Source organism: Ursus maritimus (genome assembly GCF_017311325.1).
Source record: "Ursus maritimus isolate PB19 chromosome X unlocalized genomic scaffold, ASM1731132v1 scaffold_X1, whole genome shotgun sequence".
NCBI lineage: Eukaryota > Metazoa > Chordata > Mammalia > Carnivora > Ursidae > Ursus > Ursus maritimus.
In genome coordinates, this window is record NW_024423319.1 from 95,978,978 (window position 1) to 95,999,295 (window position 20,318).

The following is a 20,318-nucleotide window of genomic DNA, read 5'->3' on the forward strand; positions in this document are numbered from 1 at the left end:
ACTTAGCAGAGAAGACACTGAGAAGCTCAAGTTATCAAATAAGTCAGTCCCTCTTGTCTGGTGTAGTGAGATTCCAAGTTGACCATGATTTTCCCAGATTATGGTAGGTATAATACATAAAGAACAACATTTTTAATGGTTCAGAATTAGTGGTAAAACTTCATGTTTCTCACTATTAAATATGATGTTATCTATTTATTCTTAATGCTGGATAGTTTTCTGTGCAGACCTTGCACACTTTTAAAAACCCTCATTCACAGTTGTTTAATTTATGTATATTGTTGTAAATGGTAACTTCCAATAAAATCACTTAAATATTTATATTAACCTTGCTATAAGCAATGTTGCTTAAAACTTACTAAATATCTGACCTTTATTCTGTAATAAATGAGTACCAAAACAACTGACTCAAGCTTGGATCCTGAGAGCCACTTAGCTAGTTTTATATATAACACCCTCATTAGAACTGTAGTTTCCTGAGATTGCAACTTTAAAGCAAACCATGAAAGAAATCTAAAGATTACCAACTACCTAATTTTACACTGTTCTAGCTTTCCATCAACTAAATGCACTTAGAATAAAATCTAAAATCCATAATATGGCCTACAAGTCACTGACTATTGCCCAATTTCTCAGCCTCATCTCTTGCTATTTTTTACTTTCCTCACTATACTGCAGACACATTACCAATTTTCAGTTTCTCCAACAGGTTTGTGTCTGCCAAGGCTTTCTAATGTGTAACTTCCTTTGCCTGGGTTTCTTACCTTTTTTTACTTCCTTCCTGTGGTTAATTCCTGCTACTTAAAATTGTATTTGCCTAAATATTGTTTTTATAGTGAAGATTTTTCTTCCTTTGTAGACCTTGATTATTACCCCAACGTTGCAATCCTAGTTTTTTCTGTTTTCCTTCATAGCACATATTACCATTTAAATTAAACAATTAGTTTTGTAGAATGACTCTTTCTTGCTAAAATGCCATAAAGGTAGTGATTGTTTCTGCCCTGTTCATTGATGTTGCTTCTTGGTTTGTACTGTGTCTGAAGCATCATAGGAATCAGTACATGTCAATTAAATAAAATTAATATTGGATCCTAAATAAATGTATGAATGAACCTACAAACAAACAGTATCAGGAATAAAACTATAATGGAAATCAAAGTAGAAAGTTCATTTGAGGCATCAACATGAAGAATCAAAGCCAATATGCAGAAAGCAAACTAACATAAGAAGTTAAAAATGGAAAGGGTACTAGAATATATGAGTCTGACTTTGGTAGGATGTTCTCATCCTTGAGGAGAGAGGCACATACACCTTTTATAAGATACTCATAGCCCTAGTGATAAGAGGGAAAGTAACTAAAAGCCACATAGAGAACAAAAGGAGCATTCAAGGAAATTAAGTATGAAAGAATGAATAAAAAGCGAAAAAGAATTCTCAAGAGAATTCATCACATTCACAAATTTCTACATTCTTTATCAAGTTAATTATTGTCTTGCAAATAAAATTATTTCCTCTTTAAGAGGAAAACATAATATATAGGTACACACACTGCTAAAATTCTCCTTGGTCTTAATTTGCTAAGTCTATTGTAATTCTCTGTAGTCACTAATACTGGTTCCAGGCTTCACTGTCATTAATAAATATAATTAATGTACTCCTTATTAGGGATCTAGTTTATTAATAGAAATGTGCTGAACTCATAATGACATGATAGACCAGAAACTCTAATTTGGAATATATAGTGTCCATCAAAATTATGATTTGCCAAATACAGAGTATTAGTTGTAACAATAGCTATCATGATAAAAATTTAGGTTTCTCTTCATGGAGTTTCAAATAAAGATTACCTGTTTGTTAACTCCTTAATTATATATTTATACAAAATTTGAAATAACTTACAAAGTGATAGGATATATTAGTGTGTCTTTAATCATTTTAAGCCTTGTAATTTAATCATTACATAGACGTTTTTGGGATTATAGGTTTTGATATATTTAATATATAAATATATAATTTCATAAATTTTATTTTATTTTAATCTTTTTATTTGGCTATAGTTAGCACACAATGTTAATTAGTTCTAGGTGTACAACTTAGTGGTTCAACATCTCTATGTTATGCTCACCACAAGTGCTACCCCCCGTTTTTTTTAAAGATTTTATTTATTTCATTTTTTTAATAATTTTTATTTTGTTATGTTAGTCACCATACAACACTATCACAATATCATTGATTATATACCCTATGCTGTACCTTTTATTCCCATGCCTTATTTATTCTATGATGGGAAGCCTGTATCTCCCAGTTCCCTTCACTCATTTTGCACATCTCCCTTATCCCTCTTCTCTTTGGCAACCATCAGTTTGTTCTCTGCATGTATAGGTCAGATTCTGCCTTTGGTTTGTTTATTCACTTGTTTTGTTTTTTAGATTGCACATATGAATGAAATCATGTGGTTTCTGTCTTTCTCAGTCTGACTTATTTCTCTTAGCATAATACCCTCTAGGTCTACCCACGTCTGCAAATGTCAAGAGTTCATCCTTTTTTTGGCTGCATTATATTCCTGTGTGTGTGTGTGTGTGTGTGTGTGTGTGTGTGTATTTCACATCTTCTTTATGCATTCATCAGTGAATATTTAAGTTGCGTCCATAAATTGGCCATTGTAAATAGTGCTGCAATAAACATAACGGTCCATATATCTTTTTAAATTAGAGTTTTGCTTTCTTTGGGTAAAAACCAGTAGTGGAATTATTGGATCACACTGTATTTCTATTTTTAATTTCTTGAGGAACCTCCATACTGTTATCCACAGTGACTATACCAACTTGAATTCCCACCAATAGTGCATGAGTGTTGCTTTTTCTGTACATCCTTACTGATACTTGTTTTTTCTTGTGTTGCTGATTTTAGCCATTCTGACAGGTGTGAGGTGTTAGCTCTTTATGGTTTTGGTTTACATTTCCCTGATGGTTAGTGATATTGAGCATCTTCTCATGTGTCTGTTGGCCCACTGTATGTTTTCTTTGGAAAAATTGAGGTCCTCTGTACATTTTTAATCAGATTATTAGGTTTTGGGGTGTTGTGTAAGTTCTTTATATATATTTTGGATATTAATCTCTTATCAGATATGTCATTTATAAATACCTTCTCTTATTCAGTAGGTTGTCTTTTTGTTTTGTTGACAGGTTCCTTCACTGTGCAAAAGCTTTTATTTTGATGTAGTCTCAATAGTTTATTTTTGCTTTTGTTTCCTTTGCCTTAGGAGACATATCTAGAAAAATATTGCTATGGCCAATGTCAAAGAAATTACTGCTTATGTTCTCTATTAGGATTTTTATGGTTTCAGGTCTCACATTTAGGTCTTTAATCCATTATGATTTTCTTTTATGTATGGTGTTAGAAAGTCATCTCATAGACTTTAATGAAGAGAAAAGCCTTACACAATGTCAAGGTACAGAAAGAACCAACAATTCTGCAAATAAGACAGAATTTCTACTTTGCACTGGGATTCATTACTGTGACAGTATTAAAACTTATATCTTCAGATCGTATCATATTTCTTTATCTCCAATAGCAGTTTGGATGCTTTAATCCAAACAAGATTATTTGGTATATATACATATATTAGCAGCCCACAAAGGTTTCCAAGATTCTGATTTTTTTTAAACAAACAAGTTGAAGTCCTCAGTAATTCAGACTCAAATATAAATTCAAGTATAATCATATCCCCAAGCTTTTGTCTTTCTCTGCATCAGTAGAAACCCTTGAGAGAATTACTAACTTTGGTCACAAGGTCTTTATAAGGTTGAGCCGCAAAGTAGAAAAACAACATGTAGAACTTTAGGAACATTAAAGAGTAAGAAGATAGCAATAATTTGGTCTTTTTATATTTGTTTTCCCATCATAATTTTACTGAAATTTACACCCTTACTGTATAATCAAGCTTATTCTAATAAAAGTGCAGTAAATGTTTCAGAAGATTCTTATTCCACCTAGATAAAATACTGGCATTTATATTATGGTCTAAATCTTGCTTTGTTAAAAATATAAAATATTAAATGGCGACTATTTTGGGTGTATTTTATACCCAAAGTATTTGTAACTATTTTCTTTAATATGGAAATTTTCTTGGTTTCTATTCACAGATTAATCTAAAAATAGTCTAAAATTGTATTTTGAGTGAGTTTGAGAGAGTTATCTAATCCAGGCTTAAACAGTGAATTACTTAGAGGGGAAATCATGAATGCTCTGTAATCTCTTTGCCTAGTTTAAAAAAATGAGAAGATTGAACTATATGCTTTCTAATGCTGGAAGTATTATAATTATGTTAATTTCACCTTTTCCATCTGGATATTTCAGCTATGAAACATCTTTCATTGGTAACCATATGGAACCATTTTATTATATAATTGTGAGTTTGTCATTAGGGATATTTATGTAATAGCCACACTATTTGTTTCCACAATGGTCCCTGATCTACTGTCTTAAACAGACATAAGTAATATTACATACTTTATTTTTAGAATTTTCCCTGTCTAAAATATATTTTCCTTTTCATCAATATAAAAATTTTACTTGCCATAAAATCCTCTCTCTTCCTCTGTCTCTGTGTCTCTTTCTCTTTCTCTCCTCTCCTCCATCTTTTCCTATTCCCCCCATGTATGTATGCATGTATGTATGTATACACACACACACACACACACACACACACACCACACACACACATTAGTTATTGTTGCATAGTAACTTATTCCAAAATGTAGCACCAATATTTATCACACAGTTCTTGAGGGATTGGTTTAGGTAGGTGTTTCTGGCTCATTCTCCTATGAGGTGGTAGTTAATTTGTTGGCCAGGTGGTAGCCATCTTAAAGCTCAAAGAAGGCTGGGGGATGCACTTCATAGCTCACTTACATGGTTGCTGGCAGGCCTTAGTTTCTCACTGACAGTTGGCAGGAGGCCTCAGTTCCTTGCCACACTGCCTATCCATAGTGTTTCTCATAAACAGCAGCTTGTTTCTTCCAGGGCAAGTGATCAGAAATAGAGAGAGAACAAGTGAGAGAGAAAGAGGAAGAGAAAGAGAGTGAGAACTTAAAATGGAAGCCATTAAAAAAAATAACCTAAACTTGGAAATCACAAACACTCTTGAAGTTTTCTTGTCATTAGAACAGTTAGTGAGCCATACTCCAGAAGAGGGGAATTATGGTCCACTTCTTAAAGAGAGAAATGTCAAAAAAATTTGCATGTATTTTTAAATCCAACCACAATATATGATTTAAAGACAGATATTATTTATACCTTACTACTTTCACTTAGATAATTATTCAAAGTGGGAAGAACAAATGAGGCTTTTTTTATATGAAATCAGTCTCAAGTTTTTTCACCTGCTTTTCTGTTGTTTGATATAATGCCTTCTGTCACTGAGTGTAGTGCATGATACCAATATTAGTTCTGAGATCTCAATCAAGATTTTTCTCTTCCTATAAAATACTATATTTTCCCAAATTTTAATGTTTTGATGTCACCCTAAAATTCAAGGGGGAAATAGGCTATGAAGTTGTTATATAATTAAATATTTGGGGGTAGAAATGCATCTCTGGAACATTGGAATCCTAAAGATACATTGTTTGAGACCTTCTGGACAATATTGCCTGATATTTCACTGGACAATATGACTGCACATCTGGACATTTTGCTGTCTTCCTGCTTCCTAGGGAATGTGGGCTTGCTGATGCTAAGTTTGGCTGGAGAACAGAAAGGTCCTAGGTCCCAAAAGTCTGTTAATATTTCATATCATGGTTATTTTCTTCATTTATTTCTGAATGAGACAGCAAGAAATAGCTACTCTAAGTAGGGCATACCCTTTGGTGGACATTATCCCACAGAATGAAATGCCTTCTTTAGGGATTCTAGGAGCCAAGGGAAGCTGCAATAAGATACTGCTATCTGCTGCTCCATGTGTCTTCCTTAATTCTAGAAAAGGTAGTTTCCTTAGCTAACTATATTGCTATCTGTGTGCACGTGTATGTGTATGCGTTTATGGTAGTCTTCGTATTCAACTCATAGCTCACCAGAAACAGTAAAACTGTAAAAAAAAAGTTGAAAACGCTAATAAATCTGCTAATAAATTCTAACAATTAACAATGATAATTCCAAGAACCAGATATTCTCAAAACCATCTCATAAATGATGATGTTGGGGGAGGATAAAAGAAATATACCCTTAAACTTGTTTATTGCTTCTCATTTTTCACTATTGAAAATATAGACAATCTGATTTATATTATGTGAAGAAAAAAGTTATAGAATTATGGCAATCTCATTTTGATCCAAGTTTTTAAAGCTCAGTGATTTCTAGATTATTAGAAAATAAGTGAGTTAATTATATTGGCATCTAGCTATATGGAATGAAATTCATGATAAAAAAAATGACTTCACCTTTAACTTCATCCAAGGGACAAAAATGGAAGTGGCTGAGAAATGAAAGTGTCATCATTTATGATACATTTGCTTAACATTTTAACCATCCCTAAGACATGGTAGAATTGAAGTTTCCATGAAATCCTGCCATTAACATATCATAGATGACCTGAATGCTAATTTTTTCATTGTATTTCCATAAAATCAGTGTTACTATTTACCTACTGTATTTTCATGCACTATTTCCCAAATATTCTACAGTATAGCTTTTAACTTTATTCTCCATAGAACACAGTAGATTGGAAACCAAAATAAATTAACTGATATTGTATAGCACAAAAGAACCAGGGTGAGCAGACATATAAAAGAACATATAACTATACAGTGATTAAATGAAAGCATTAAGATTTGAGAGAGAAAATGTTGATAGGAAAAAAATAAATGGATAGAATGCTATTAAGAAAAAAAGATGTCCTATTTAGAACAATGGGATTGTTGGATGATTTCCCCCCCTTTTTTTAAATAATTTTTATTTTGTTATATTAGTCGCCATACAGTACATCCCCAGTTTTTGATGCAATGTTCCATGATTCATTATTTGCGTATAACACCCAGGGTACCATGCAATATGTGCCCTCCTTAATACCCATCACCGGCCTATCCCAATCCCCCACCCCTCTCCCCTCTGAAGCCCTCAGTTTGTTTCCCAGAGTCCATAGTCTCTCGTGGTTCATTCCCCCTTCTGTTTACCCCCCCTTCATTCTTCCCTTCCTTCTCCTACCGATCTTCCTATTTTTTATGTTCCATAAATGAGTGAAACCATATTATAATTGTCTTTCTCTGCTTGACTTATTTCACTTAGCATAATACCCTCCAGTTCCATCCATGTTGATGCAAATGGTGGGTATTCATCCTTTCTGATGGCTGAGTAGTATTCCATTGCATATATGTACCACATCTTCTTTATCCATTCATCTGTTGAAGGGCATCTTGGCTCCTTCCACAGTTGGACTATTGTGGACATTGCTGCTAGGAACATTGGGGTGCATGTGTCCTTTCTTTTCACTACATCTGTATTTTGGGGTAAATACCTAGTAGTGCAATTGCTGGGTTATAGGGTAGCTTTATTTTTAAATTTTGAGGAACCTCCATACTGTTCTCCAAAGTGGCTGTACCATCTTGCATTCCCACCACCAGTGTAAGAGGGTTCCCCTTTCTCCAAATCCTCACCAACATTTGTGGTTTCCTGACTTTTTAATTTTTGCCATTCTTTTTTTTTTTTTTGCATGAAATAAATATTTTTATTTATTTATTATTTTTTTTATAATGATTTCTTATTATATTATGTTAGTCACCATACAGTACATCCCCAGTTTCCGATGTAAGGCTCGATGATTCATTAGTTGTGTATAACACCCAGTGCACCATGCAACACGTGCCCTCCTTACTACCCATCACCGGCCTATCCCATTCCCCCACCCCCCTCCCCTCTGTAGCCCTCAGTTTGTTTCTCATAGTCCATAGACTCTCATGTTTCATTCTAACTGGTGTGAGGTGGTATCTCATCAAGTTTTTGATTTGTATTTCCCTGAGAGCTAATGATGTTGAACATTTTTTCCTGTGTTTGTTAGCCATTTGTATGTCTTCTTTGGAGAAATGCTGTTCATGTCTTCTGCCCATTTCTTAACTGGATTATTTGTTTTTGTATGTTGAGTTTGAGAATTTCTTTATAGATCTTAGATACCAGGCCTTTATCTGTACTGTCATTTGCAAATATCTTCTCTCATTCAATGGGTTTCCTCTTAGTTTTGTTGACTGTTTCCTTTGCTCTGCAGAAGCTTTTTATCTTGATGAAGTCCCAAAAGTTCATTTTTGCTTTTGTTTCGCTTGCCTTTGGAGACATGTCTTCAGAGAAGTTGCTGTGGCTGATGTCAAAGAGGTTACTGCCTATGTTCTCCTCTAGGATTTTGATGGATTCCTGTCTCACATTGAGGTCTTTGATCCATTTTGAGTTTATCTTTGCGTATGGTATAAGAGAATGGTCCAGCTTCATTCTTCTGCATGTGGCTGTCCAATTTTCCCCGTGCCATTTGTGAAAGAGACTGTCTTTTTTCCATTGGAAATTTTTCCCTGATTTGTCAAAGACTAGTTGACCCTTAAGTTGAGGGTCCATTTCTGGAATCTTTATTCTATTCCACTGATCTATGTATCTGCTTTTGTGCCAATACCATACTGTCTTGATGATCACAGCTTTGTAATATAGCATGATAAAAACCCTCTACAAAGTAGGGTTTTTAGGGGGAACATACCTCAACATCATAAGGGCCATCTATGAAAAACCCACAGCTAATATCATCCTCACTGGGGAAAAACTGAGAACTTTTCCTGTATGGTCAGGAACAAGACAAGGATGTCCACTCTCACCATGTTTATTTAACATAGTAACAGAAGTCCCAGAAAAAGCAATCAGACAACAAAAAAGAAATAAAAGGCATCCAAATCAACAAAGGAGTGAAATTTCTCTATATTTATTTTTCTCTATATTTATCCTCTCTCTGAGAGGAGAATATAGTCATTAAAGACAATGTACAAAAGGCTACAGCTTGTTACGCCATCAAAATCTGTGAACTTTAGTTTCTAAGAAACCCAGTGTACTTCGGCATATCTCTTCAACACTAAATCACATTCTCACCTAAGACTGCATTTCACATCCTTGATGTTCCCACCCACTCTTTTTGGCAAATGCCAACTCTTACACAGGATCCAGTGTTCATTTGAGGACAATCTCAAGGACAGTCTTTTAGACTGAAACTGGTATACAGTGGGCACTAAGTATTTGTTGAATGCATAAATGAACTAATATATCTTCTCTTACTTTTATCCTTATGTATCCTTTTCCCACACCAATACCACCGCAATTGAGTGAGGAGTTTAAGAGAACATTCACAAATAGGATGCATAGCTAGATAAAATTAGTATAGAAAAATGTGATCTAAAATTAGCCTGTTTTATATTTATTTCCTGTCTCTACTTCTTACTGTATATGTGGTTTTAATGATTAAGATGCATAATTCTTTCTGAATTTCATTTTTCTTTAAATTGTGGGTAAAAATTTTATTCTATAGAATGGTCATGTGATTTAAGTATAATATGAAATAATCTGCTTTATTAAATAAAAAATCTCTGAGGAATTTGATTTACCATGCTTCCTCCTTGGGAATCGAAATCTTTATTAAAAGTCAAAAGGGAACCCCACAATCCAGGTATCTATTTAGGACAATATTTGGATGGTATGTTTAAGAGATTTATAAAAAGACAACAAAGGATTTGTTGGGACTAACAGAACCTCCATTAAAGAGAAATAGCTTAATCTGGCCTTACCTAGGAATAGCAAGAAGGAATACCTTCCAATCAAGGCTTCATTGAAGTTCACTGTTACCCCTCACAAAGGAGCAACTGAATGTCCTTGACCTAGTGTAACTAAAAGTTGAGGTTTTTTAAAGATTTTATTTATTTATTTTAGAGAGAGATAGAGAGCATGAGTGGGGGGAGGGGCAGAGAGAGAGGAGAGAGAGAGCCCAAGTGGACTCCACGCTGAGTGCCAAGCCCAGTGCAAGGCTAGATCCCAGGACCTTAAGATCATGACCTGAGCCAAAATCAGGAGCCAGACAGTTAACAGACTAAACCACCCAGGTACCCTAAAGGTTGAGATTTTTTATGATATAGTCTTGATTCCTTGTTTCTTAAATTTTTCAAGTATGTTTTGTTGAATCTTCTTTGAGGATATTCTAGTTCATTGTCATTCTGCCCTCTGCTCACAAGCAATTATTCCTGATATTTCCCTCTTTGTGACCCTGTAAATGTTTTTTTTTTCTATCTTAAGAACTTTATGTCCTATGTACATGTGCTGTGTTCACTACTTCACCAGAACAAAAAGCATTTTTCATGTGCTCTGCCATCTGAAGGAATTTTTAAAATCCTTTGGTAAGGAAAGGTTATTTTCTGATTGTGGTCCAAGATGAAATATACAATTCCTTCAGGCTGAAAAGTGAACACCACCATATATTTTCTACAAAACCAAAAACTGTTTATCCCTGGCTAGAGTAGCTGAGCTTTTGTTTCTATTTCACTATTTCACACTTACTATCACTTAGGCAGTTATAAATTAAAAGCAGCTAGTGGAGCACTTCTTTAATGACCACTTAATATTATCTTCTTCTCCTCCATCCTGTCAGCATATGGGTGGGTATGTACTAGATGGAAAACTTGACACTTTATGTTTCACAAGAACTAAAGGTTGACAAAGAGGAGACCCAAAAATCGGTAATGAAAAAAAAAATGATACTAATAAAAAATATAAAAAATAAATTATTGCAAAATGTTAAAAGTATTGATTACAGAATTCTCTCAGTAATAACTTACACGTATATCCAAAAGGATCACATATCTCTGCTCTACTAAAAATTCAAGGAAAACTCAAGGGCTATAACATTTCAATGGTTTTCCTTCTGTCTAAACATCCTTGACTTTGGGATCTTTCTAAAATGCAAATCTTATCATTTCACTTGCCTCTTTAAAAGTCCTCAATAGCATCTCTTGACCTATGGGATAAAATCTAATAGAATGAAACAAGCACCTTGATGATGTAGAAATTCCCCATTTCTCCAGTAGCCCTTCCTCACGTCCTCATTATTAATCCCTCAATTCATCCATAGTGACTAGTTATGTTTTCTAGTATGTTGATGCTTTAAATATCATTCTTTTTTCTGTTAGGTATGCCCACCTGAACCAATATTCTGGCTCAAGACCAGGAAATTCTTATTCATCTTCTAATAATCATGTTTCCACCTGAGAACAATCTATCACAGATGAGTATCCACTCTCTCCTTGATACTGCCTGATTCCCACTTGTATGGTAGCACATAAAACAAGTAACTGCAAGTGGAATGGTAGTAAATTGTACCCACTGCTTTGGATTCATACAAATATGAGGGCTGGAAAGTTTAGAAATGGTCTCCCTTACAAACAGTCATAACCATTGCGACAGTGCCCTGTTGGGATATTCAGGATCCCACCCTCTGTTTGGGAAGCCTTGCAACTATGACTTGTTACCCAAAGAGGTTTGTTTGTATATGCAGATGAAATGGCTGAACAAGTGATCAGTCATGAGTACCTCTGATTTCAGCGATCAAATCTTCAAGTGATGCAGAGAGCTATCACGGATGGCTCTCAACAGTAATAGAAACAGTGAATGTCACCACTCATTCTAGGTAAGCCTCGCTCAAAGGCCCGTGATAACCTGTAGTGTACAAGTACTAGTTTACGTTTGTGCAGCTTTCTGGTGATAGAAACAATAGTGTTCTGTAGTCTTTCTGCTCCTAACCCCCTCTCCCACCCGTCCTTCACCCCATCTGGTTTCTTCCTTACCAGCTCCTGCAGTCCTGTTCAGTCTTGTTGCAACAACTACTCCCCTCCTTCCCAGCTCAGGGACTCTCCTCCAATCTCTTCCTAAAGATTAATGACTCTTTTGAAGTAGCATCAACTCAAGGTTTTTGAAATATCAGGCTTTTGATTGTCAAGTGCCTTTTATCTAAGCAAGCCCCTGTCTTAAAAATGAAAGTTTTGGCTTCCAAAATTATCATCTGTGATCTAGTTTATAGAATTACTGTCTGTGATCTAGGATAAAAACTGAACATTTCTGTGGCAATCTAAATTTTTCTCACAGCAAGTTGATTTTGTTTTCTAAGAAGAAGGAAAGTTCACAAATCTGGATGAGCAGGGAAAGAAATGGAACAAACATTAACACTGCAAGTGTTCTCAGTAGCTGGTTCGTTCGATATGTTAGGAAACAACCAACCAAATGAATAATGGCTTTCTCTTTACAAAAACAAAACAACTCTTCTTATTGTAAGATATAATAAAAGTATATTATACTTACCACTAAGTGAAAATATTACCCTGTTTTATTCAGTTTTCCTATAATGATTTAGTTAAACTTCATTTCAGTGACACTGTATAGGTCAAGGCCTGTTACTGTAACTCTCAGTTGAAGTGGGGTGTTGAAAGCCTCTCCTGCTCTTCATGTGTGGACGGGTCTTACATAGAGACAGCATCCATTTGCATCCCTGCAATGGGGTTCAGATTCAGCTCCAGGGATTTAGACAAAATTATTACCAGTGAAAATTCACCAAGTCCAAGCATATGATTTATTTTAGATGGGCCTTTGATGAATTAAATGATGGGAAAAAAATCTGGTCATATATATGCTTGAATCCAAATAATTAGACAATAATTGGACAAAAGGAATGTAACATCTTAAACTCATTAAAAACATTAATATTCTTATAAGTGTCTATTAAAATTGATCTTTTTTAAGCTTATGTTTTTTAAAAAAATTAAACTCTTTTTAACTATCTTCTCTACTGATTCTTAAAATAAGAATTTTGGATACTTGTCAAAGTTAGTCAATTTTTGTGCCAGGTTTTCTCCAGCAGTATTATTCCAAATTGGCTGTACATGCATAATGATCAAGTGCATTATTATTATTATTTATTGATATTAATATTTTACTTATAATTCCTAGCCAGATGTTTTTGACATAGTGCTATCAAATTTCAGAAAATGCTTGATAAAGCTATCAAAATAATAAATCTGTGTGGTTCAGCTAATTTTATACTCAAGTGACAATGTTGAACAGGTATTCCCAAAAGCAAAACTATTGGATTTGGGGGAGGGGTGTTTTCTGTGTGTATCAATACAGAATTTGCAACCTGATTAAGATTCAGATATTAGTTAAGCAGAAGTTACAATTTGTTCCCAGATTAGCAAAGGGACATCTGTTTATAAGTTCAGAGAATATGTTTAGTACATTGCCTTTATTTTATACTAACATTGAAAAGGTAGATATAAGTATAACAAATGGAAATGTTTATAATGTTATAGTTTGCACAAAAAAACCTATTAGAGTCTATTTCCCATCTGACTTAGATTATTATCCTAACTTTGCTATTAATAAAATTGCCAAGTCTATTAAACATATTTCACTTAATTTAAATAAAACATCAGCTTCCACTAATATTTTGCTTCAGAGTTAGAGTGTTAATGTGAAGATAGATTAGAAATAATAGCTAGATTTTAGGAAAGGCAACAGGTATTTTAAACATGTCTTTATATTGATTATATATTCTACAGAAATATACTGATCTTTTTCTTAACTTTATTTTTAGGCTTTTGGAAAAACCTCTCCATTTCTAAAATTATGTTTGTGCTGCAAGTGCTGAAGTACATTTGAGTTATTTAGTTTAATAAATATAATGTCTGTTTTACTTCAGCCCATTAACTCCATGAAATTGATATTACTTATTATGTAGGAGCTTCAATTAATATTTTTTTGAACTGTTCTAAGAAAACATTCAACACAGCAATCATGGCTCTTTGATGCCTGTTTCTTCATACGGTTCACATTATTGTCCTGTATCTTATCAAAAAACATTTTTGTCACCAAAAAGCAAATTATTCCATTAGAAAGACTAAGAAGTCATAATGGTAAGGAAAGCTGACAGAATTTTAAAAGCCTAAAACAAAAATATACTGTTTCTGAAACATGCCCTGCTCCTTGATACTTAGGTACAAGCTTCACACCAGCACGTGACATGTTGCCACCACGGACAAATTTGTAACTAGTTCTATAGGCAAACAATTGAATTCCATCAGGTTCCTTCAGATTTATACAATTTTAGTCTAGGAATTATGCTTCTATCAGCCATTTTTTTTAATATTACTGTGAATCACCCAGTATTGTATGGAAGTGTTAAATCACTAAATTGTACACCTGAAACTAATATTACACTATATATTAACCAATTGGAATTTAAGTAAAAACTTAAAAAATAATGACATATTTGCAATATTTAAAAAAATACTACTGTAAAGCAAACTAACCCAAAAAGTGGATTATAATAATAAGCATTTTTATTTCATTCATGCAAATTAAGTGTGTCTGGGAGAGGGCTCATCTTTTCTTGACTGGGCTTGATGGAGCTTGGCTCCAGTCAGACTAGGGTTAAGGCATCCCTCTTTTTTTTTAATTGAAGTATAATTGACAAACAATATCCTATTACTTTCAAGCATACATCATAGTGATTTGATATCTTTATACATTATGAAATGATCCCCACAATAAGTCTAGTTACCATCTATCACTATACAAAATATTGCAATATTATTGACTATATTCCCTAAACTGTACATTACATCCCCATGGCTTAATTATTTTGCAACTGGAAGTTTGTACCTCTTAATCCACCTATTTTGCCTACCCCAAAACCCCTCCGCGCTCTGGTAACGAACAGTTTGTTTCCTGCACCTATGGGTCTGTTCCTGTTTTGTTTTATTTATTCATTCGGGTTTTTTTTTTAATTCAACCTACAAGTAAAATCATAAAATATTTGTCTTTCTCTGACTTATTTCTCTTAGCATAATGCCCTCTAGGTCCATGCATGTTGTCACAAGTGGCAAGATTGCATTTTTTTATGACTAAGTAATATTCCTGTGTGTGTGTGTGTGTGTGTGTGTGTGTGTGTGTCTATATTTGTCCATTCATCTATCAATGGGTACTTAGGTTGATTCCATATCTTGGCAATTGTAAATAATGCTGCAGTGAACATAGGGGTGCATATATCTTTTCACATTGTTTTCATTTTCTTCAGATAAATACCTAGAAGTGGAATTTCAAGTTAAAAGGCAACCTATCAGGGCGCCTGGGTGGCTCAGTCAGTTAAGTGTCTGCCTTCATTCACTTCATGATCCCAAGGTTCTGGGATCCAGTCCTGCTTCAGGCTCCCTGCTCAGTGCAGAGTCTGCTTCTCCCTCTCCCTCTGCTCCCCCCCTCCACTCATGCTCTCTCTCTCAAATAAATAAAGAAAATCTTTAAAAAAAAGAAATTTAGCTGTTTAATGATTTTTTAAATATCTCTAAGAGTGTGACTCATTTGGATTTTCTACGTATTGACTTTGTGGCCCCAGATTAACTATACTCGACATGGTTTTGCTTAAGAAGCCGCCCCACTCTGCGGCTTTTTAAAAAATCATATATATATATATATGTGTGTGTAGAGAGAGAGAGAGAGAGAGAGAGAGAGAGATATCCCACATGTGCAAGCTGCGAGCAAGGGTGAGGGTTGGGGAGGAAGAGGGAGAGGGAGAAAGAATCTTAAGTAGGCTCCAGGCCCAACAAGGAGCCCACATGAGACTTGACCTCTCAACACTGAGATCATGACCTGAGCAGAAATCAAGAGTTGGATGCTGAACCTACTGAGCCACCCAGGCTCCCCCACCTTGTGGCTTTTAACAAGCATCATTTTTTTTTTCACTCAAACATCTGTGAATTGTTTGGCATTCAGCTGTTTCAATCTGCTTTCATTTGAGCTTGGCTCCAAGCCTCAGCTGAGGTTTAGGCCTGCTGTACATACCCCTAATTCTTCAGAGACCAACAAACTATCTGGCTAGTGGGGCAGACTCTTTTCATGGTGATGGTGGAAGATCGAGAGGGCAAGACCAAATGTAAAAGAACAGTTGAAGATTCTACTTTTGTCATGTTCACTCACATCACATTTACCAAAACATTAAATAACATAGCCAAGCCCACAAAGGGTTGTGGGGAAGCTAAGTAAAGACGGGGATCATGATAAAAGCATTTACAAAAAAGTCACAATGCCTTACTATATTTGCTTAGTGCTTAATTATTTCCTTTAACTTAAAAGGTCAAAAGTACTAAGTTTCAATATCGGGAAAAGCCTTTTGTAGAATAAGAATTATTCATATATTCACAGCGATTTGTAATTTAAGGAATCTGCTTATATTACATGTCACTTGATTGCTATAACAATTTACTGAGGTAGATTGGACTGGCACAATTATATAATTTTGCAAACAAGTAACTTGGGCACAACATGACCAGAATGTGGCAGTTAAGACTCAGATCGGAGCCACTGCTTCTCTACGATAGCACATTGCTTTTTCAGTAGCAGCTCCCAGGAAAGCAATCTCCTAAGGGAACAACAGTAATGGTAAAGAAGGAAAAAGTTGGCATGGAAAAGCTTGCTTCTTCCTTCTTTAGTTTGTGTCATCATGGCTGGTTGAGCTTCCAACTGTTTTTTCCTACTAGTTTTATTCTATAGCGGTTGGCACAGTCCTGGGATTTCCATTCTCTTTTTAAAAAAAAATTTAAATTGAAGTATAGTTGGTATATTATTGTATTAGTTCNAGTCTATCTCTTAAGACTATCATCATCTTTTGATTCCTGGTTATAAATTTGTGCAATTAATTACCATTCTATTTTGGCTGTAGATCAACTTTAATTTTTTTCACTGGAAGTCTTCCAAAAGATATTAAAACCTGACTCTTCTGCTTGTTAATAGCAAGAATACATAGGTAGACATTAATGAATTTCTGGCTGCTTAATCTGAATAAATATAGAACAGGATAATTTTGTTGTATAATGTTGACAAAGGTAAAATTTCCCATTTCAGACGCTTCCCCTCAAAATGTTTTAAATAGGAGAGATGATAAGAAACAGCTAAAAAAATGTCTATCTTTTTTACAGGCCAAACCAACATCCTGTCTGTGCAAAGTAATTCTTTTCACAAAGAGATACGTTTAACCTTGTTCATAGTGTTCGAGAGGACACATTTTTACTATTTCCTTGTCTTAGAGAATTTACAGTTAGATTAGGAAACTGTTTTGAGTCACATTATTTGACCCTTTTTGCCACTTGAATAACTAGTATCTTTTTCTATTACAAACAAAAAAATAGAAATTCATATTTCACTGTTCAGAAATATTTTTACTGCATGCATCCTTCTTAAATGCTTCATGTAGTGCTTACATTTTCATAAAATTTAAGCATTCAAGGATAAAATTATTTAAAGCAATTTAACTCACTTATTAATCAGCTAAATTCAGATTGAGAGATGTCTAAAAAATAGAGGAATTAGAACTGATGTATGAGTTGATAAAAATTCATGAGAATTACATATAGGCCCATTTAAAAGAGAAAATATAAGCTAAAAGAGTGGAAGCTACATTCCAGGTGATGAGTAATTTTGAAACTTTGAATGTCATGAACAGCTCAGCAAGGTGGGTAAGCCCCGGGATATCAACACACAGACACAGGAAATGTGTCCTATTTGCTTGCCACTCTCGCTCGTAATGGATTTTTCTAAGTGCATCCTGAAGGCTTCCACTGAAGAACAAACTCAAAGAAACTTAAAATTTGTGATTGCTTGAGCAGAATAAAAAAAAAATCACATTGTAACTTCTGAAATGGAAGGTTAAGTAAATTTAAAGTGAGATCACTGCTTTATGCCATCGGTCTGAACATGAATTGGGGGGATTGGAGATAAGTGAAGCCTAAGGCTGATTTAGATGAACGAATCTTTGGAAGCTGAGCCTAAAGAAGTCGAATGAAATACCTAAGCAATCAAACTATAAAATGGCACTGTGCAGTTATTTTCTTTTCCCTCCGAACTATCAAAGACTAAGAGGGAAAAAATCTACTTAAGGTGCAAGGGATACCAGTATGCTTATATTGGAAGTACATATAAATATATTGTCTCAGCCTGCTGGTCAGTTTAGTTCCAAATGTGTGGGGCAGTAAGTTTTCAGAACATTTGAAGCTGCTGTATGGCTTTTGGCTACAAATCTCAGCATTTTCTATCTAATAGATGTTCTTCTATCATGCTGTTTCAAATATTTCCAGAAAAATTCTTAGAATAGAAAACATCTGTGTTTAAAAAGATTCTTCTTTCACAATACACCCCTTTCCCAGACCTTGAAAGTCATACATAAATCTCTCAGATTAGTGATATCAGAATATAGTTCCATTCAAAGAAATGCTTATTAAATACCCATCATATACAAAACATTATACTGTCCATTGCAGGGAATATAAAAATAAAATAAATGATACCTAATAATAACTGTTAATTTAGTATGTATCAGGATAAATACAAAATGCATTATCTAAAATACTTCCATCAAATCTAACAACATCCCTATTTGTCAGGTACTGCTATGCTTCTTATTTTATGGTCAGATTAAGAAACCTCAAATCACACCTTTTTTTAAGAGACTGAGCCAAGGGGCGCCTGGGTGGCTCAGTGGCTCAGGTGTGATCCCTGCATCCTTCTCAGTGGGGAGTCTGTTTCTCCATCCCCCTGCTGTTGTGCTCTCACTTGCGCTCTCTCTCTCTCCCCCTCCCTCTCAAATAAATAAATAAAATCTTAAAAAAAAAGACTGAGCCAAGATTAGAATCTAAGATGTCAAGTTCCAGGGTTGGCACTCTTAAATACTTCTAAATTCTGGTTTACAAATACTGAGGGTGGTAGATGATTAAGACAAAGACTAGCATGAAATGACGAATACAAAATACAGCTTTATTGCTCAACAAATCTGACTACCTAATAAGGTCAAATCAGTATTAAATAGCCAGAATAAACCGGCCGAGTGCTGACATGCCAGTTTAGCAAGAAATTCAGGCTCTTTCAAGAACTTGCCTTTTTTCATGTTGCAAAAGATCCCCAAGCTTGCTTACATTTGCCCACCCTCTTTCAGGCACCTGCTTCTACCTGCCTAAAGTGTGCCAGGTGATGAGGCTGCAGTCTACAGAAACTGACCTCCTAAGGATTTCCCCTGCAAGTCTAGTTGTCTGTGCTCCTACATGAATGTTAGTCTTGGACAGTTACAGTTTCCCATCAGTGTTGAAGCCCTAGACACAACATGGAGATGACATTCTGACCAAGCTATGTCTACCATTGTCACTAGGGCATATCTTTGACAATTTTGTACTATAGAAGTCATTTGATAAGTTACAATAGAACATGCTTAATTATGCTCAACCGTCAGGACCCTACAACAAAACTGAGAGGGCCCCAATTGATGTAGTCCTTTCATTTTAATATCCTTTTGAATCTTCTAAAGGCATTCAGGCATTTTTCATGGAGTTCATATGAGTCACAAAGATATCTAGGCAGGAAAAGGATCTGGCAAGATTTCCCCAGTTAGCATCCACACCAAAGATAGCTCAGAACCCAAGCTCCTATTTTGTTATAAATCTCTTTTTAAGAGTGAGCACTGTTCCTCTTCACAATGGGATTTTGAAGGGTATCACCCTGACTTATCAGGCATATTTAAATATCTTTACCTCTGATTTTCAGAAGGAATGTTATCATCTTAATTCAGTGATTTTAGTGAGGTGTGCCCGGGTCACACCCCAGATAAGTTAAATCAGAATGTTTCTAGTTGGGAGCCAAGTGTCAGTATTTTTAAAGATATCCAGGTAATGCCATTGCATAGAAATATTCAGCAACCATGGTCCTTATCCCTCTTTTCCCAAGAAAACAAATCTATGCCTATGTAAATTTGTGGGTGCAAATGTTGACCACCTTTACGTATGGAATCAAGGGCTAAAATTTCTATCTATCATCTATGCCATGTATAGGATATCAACTAATTTCAGCTATTAACAGCATCAAAGCTTCTAGATTTGTGAAAATATCCCATTTAATTCATAAAGAACCATAAAGATTCCCAAAAAGGACATTTCAACTTATTTATGGAATCATCAAAGACTTCCTAAGGAAGGAAGCAATTGAAAAGGTATTTCAACATAACTAGGATTTCCATTTTGAATCACCCTAGTGCAATTTATTGGGTTTTGTTTGCTTTTTATTCATATCCTGATGTTTATATAAACATTCTATTTCTGATTTCAAAGCCTGAGAATTAGTGGAGGAGATTCGAACAGAACCTTATTAATATCCCATTTTTCAGAGGTCTAAAGGCTTACCATAAAGTTGATGGACACACACACACACACACACACACACACACACACACACAC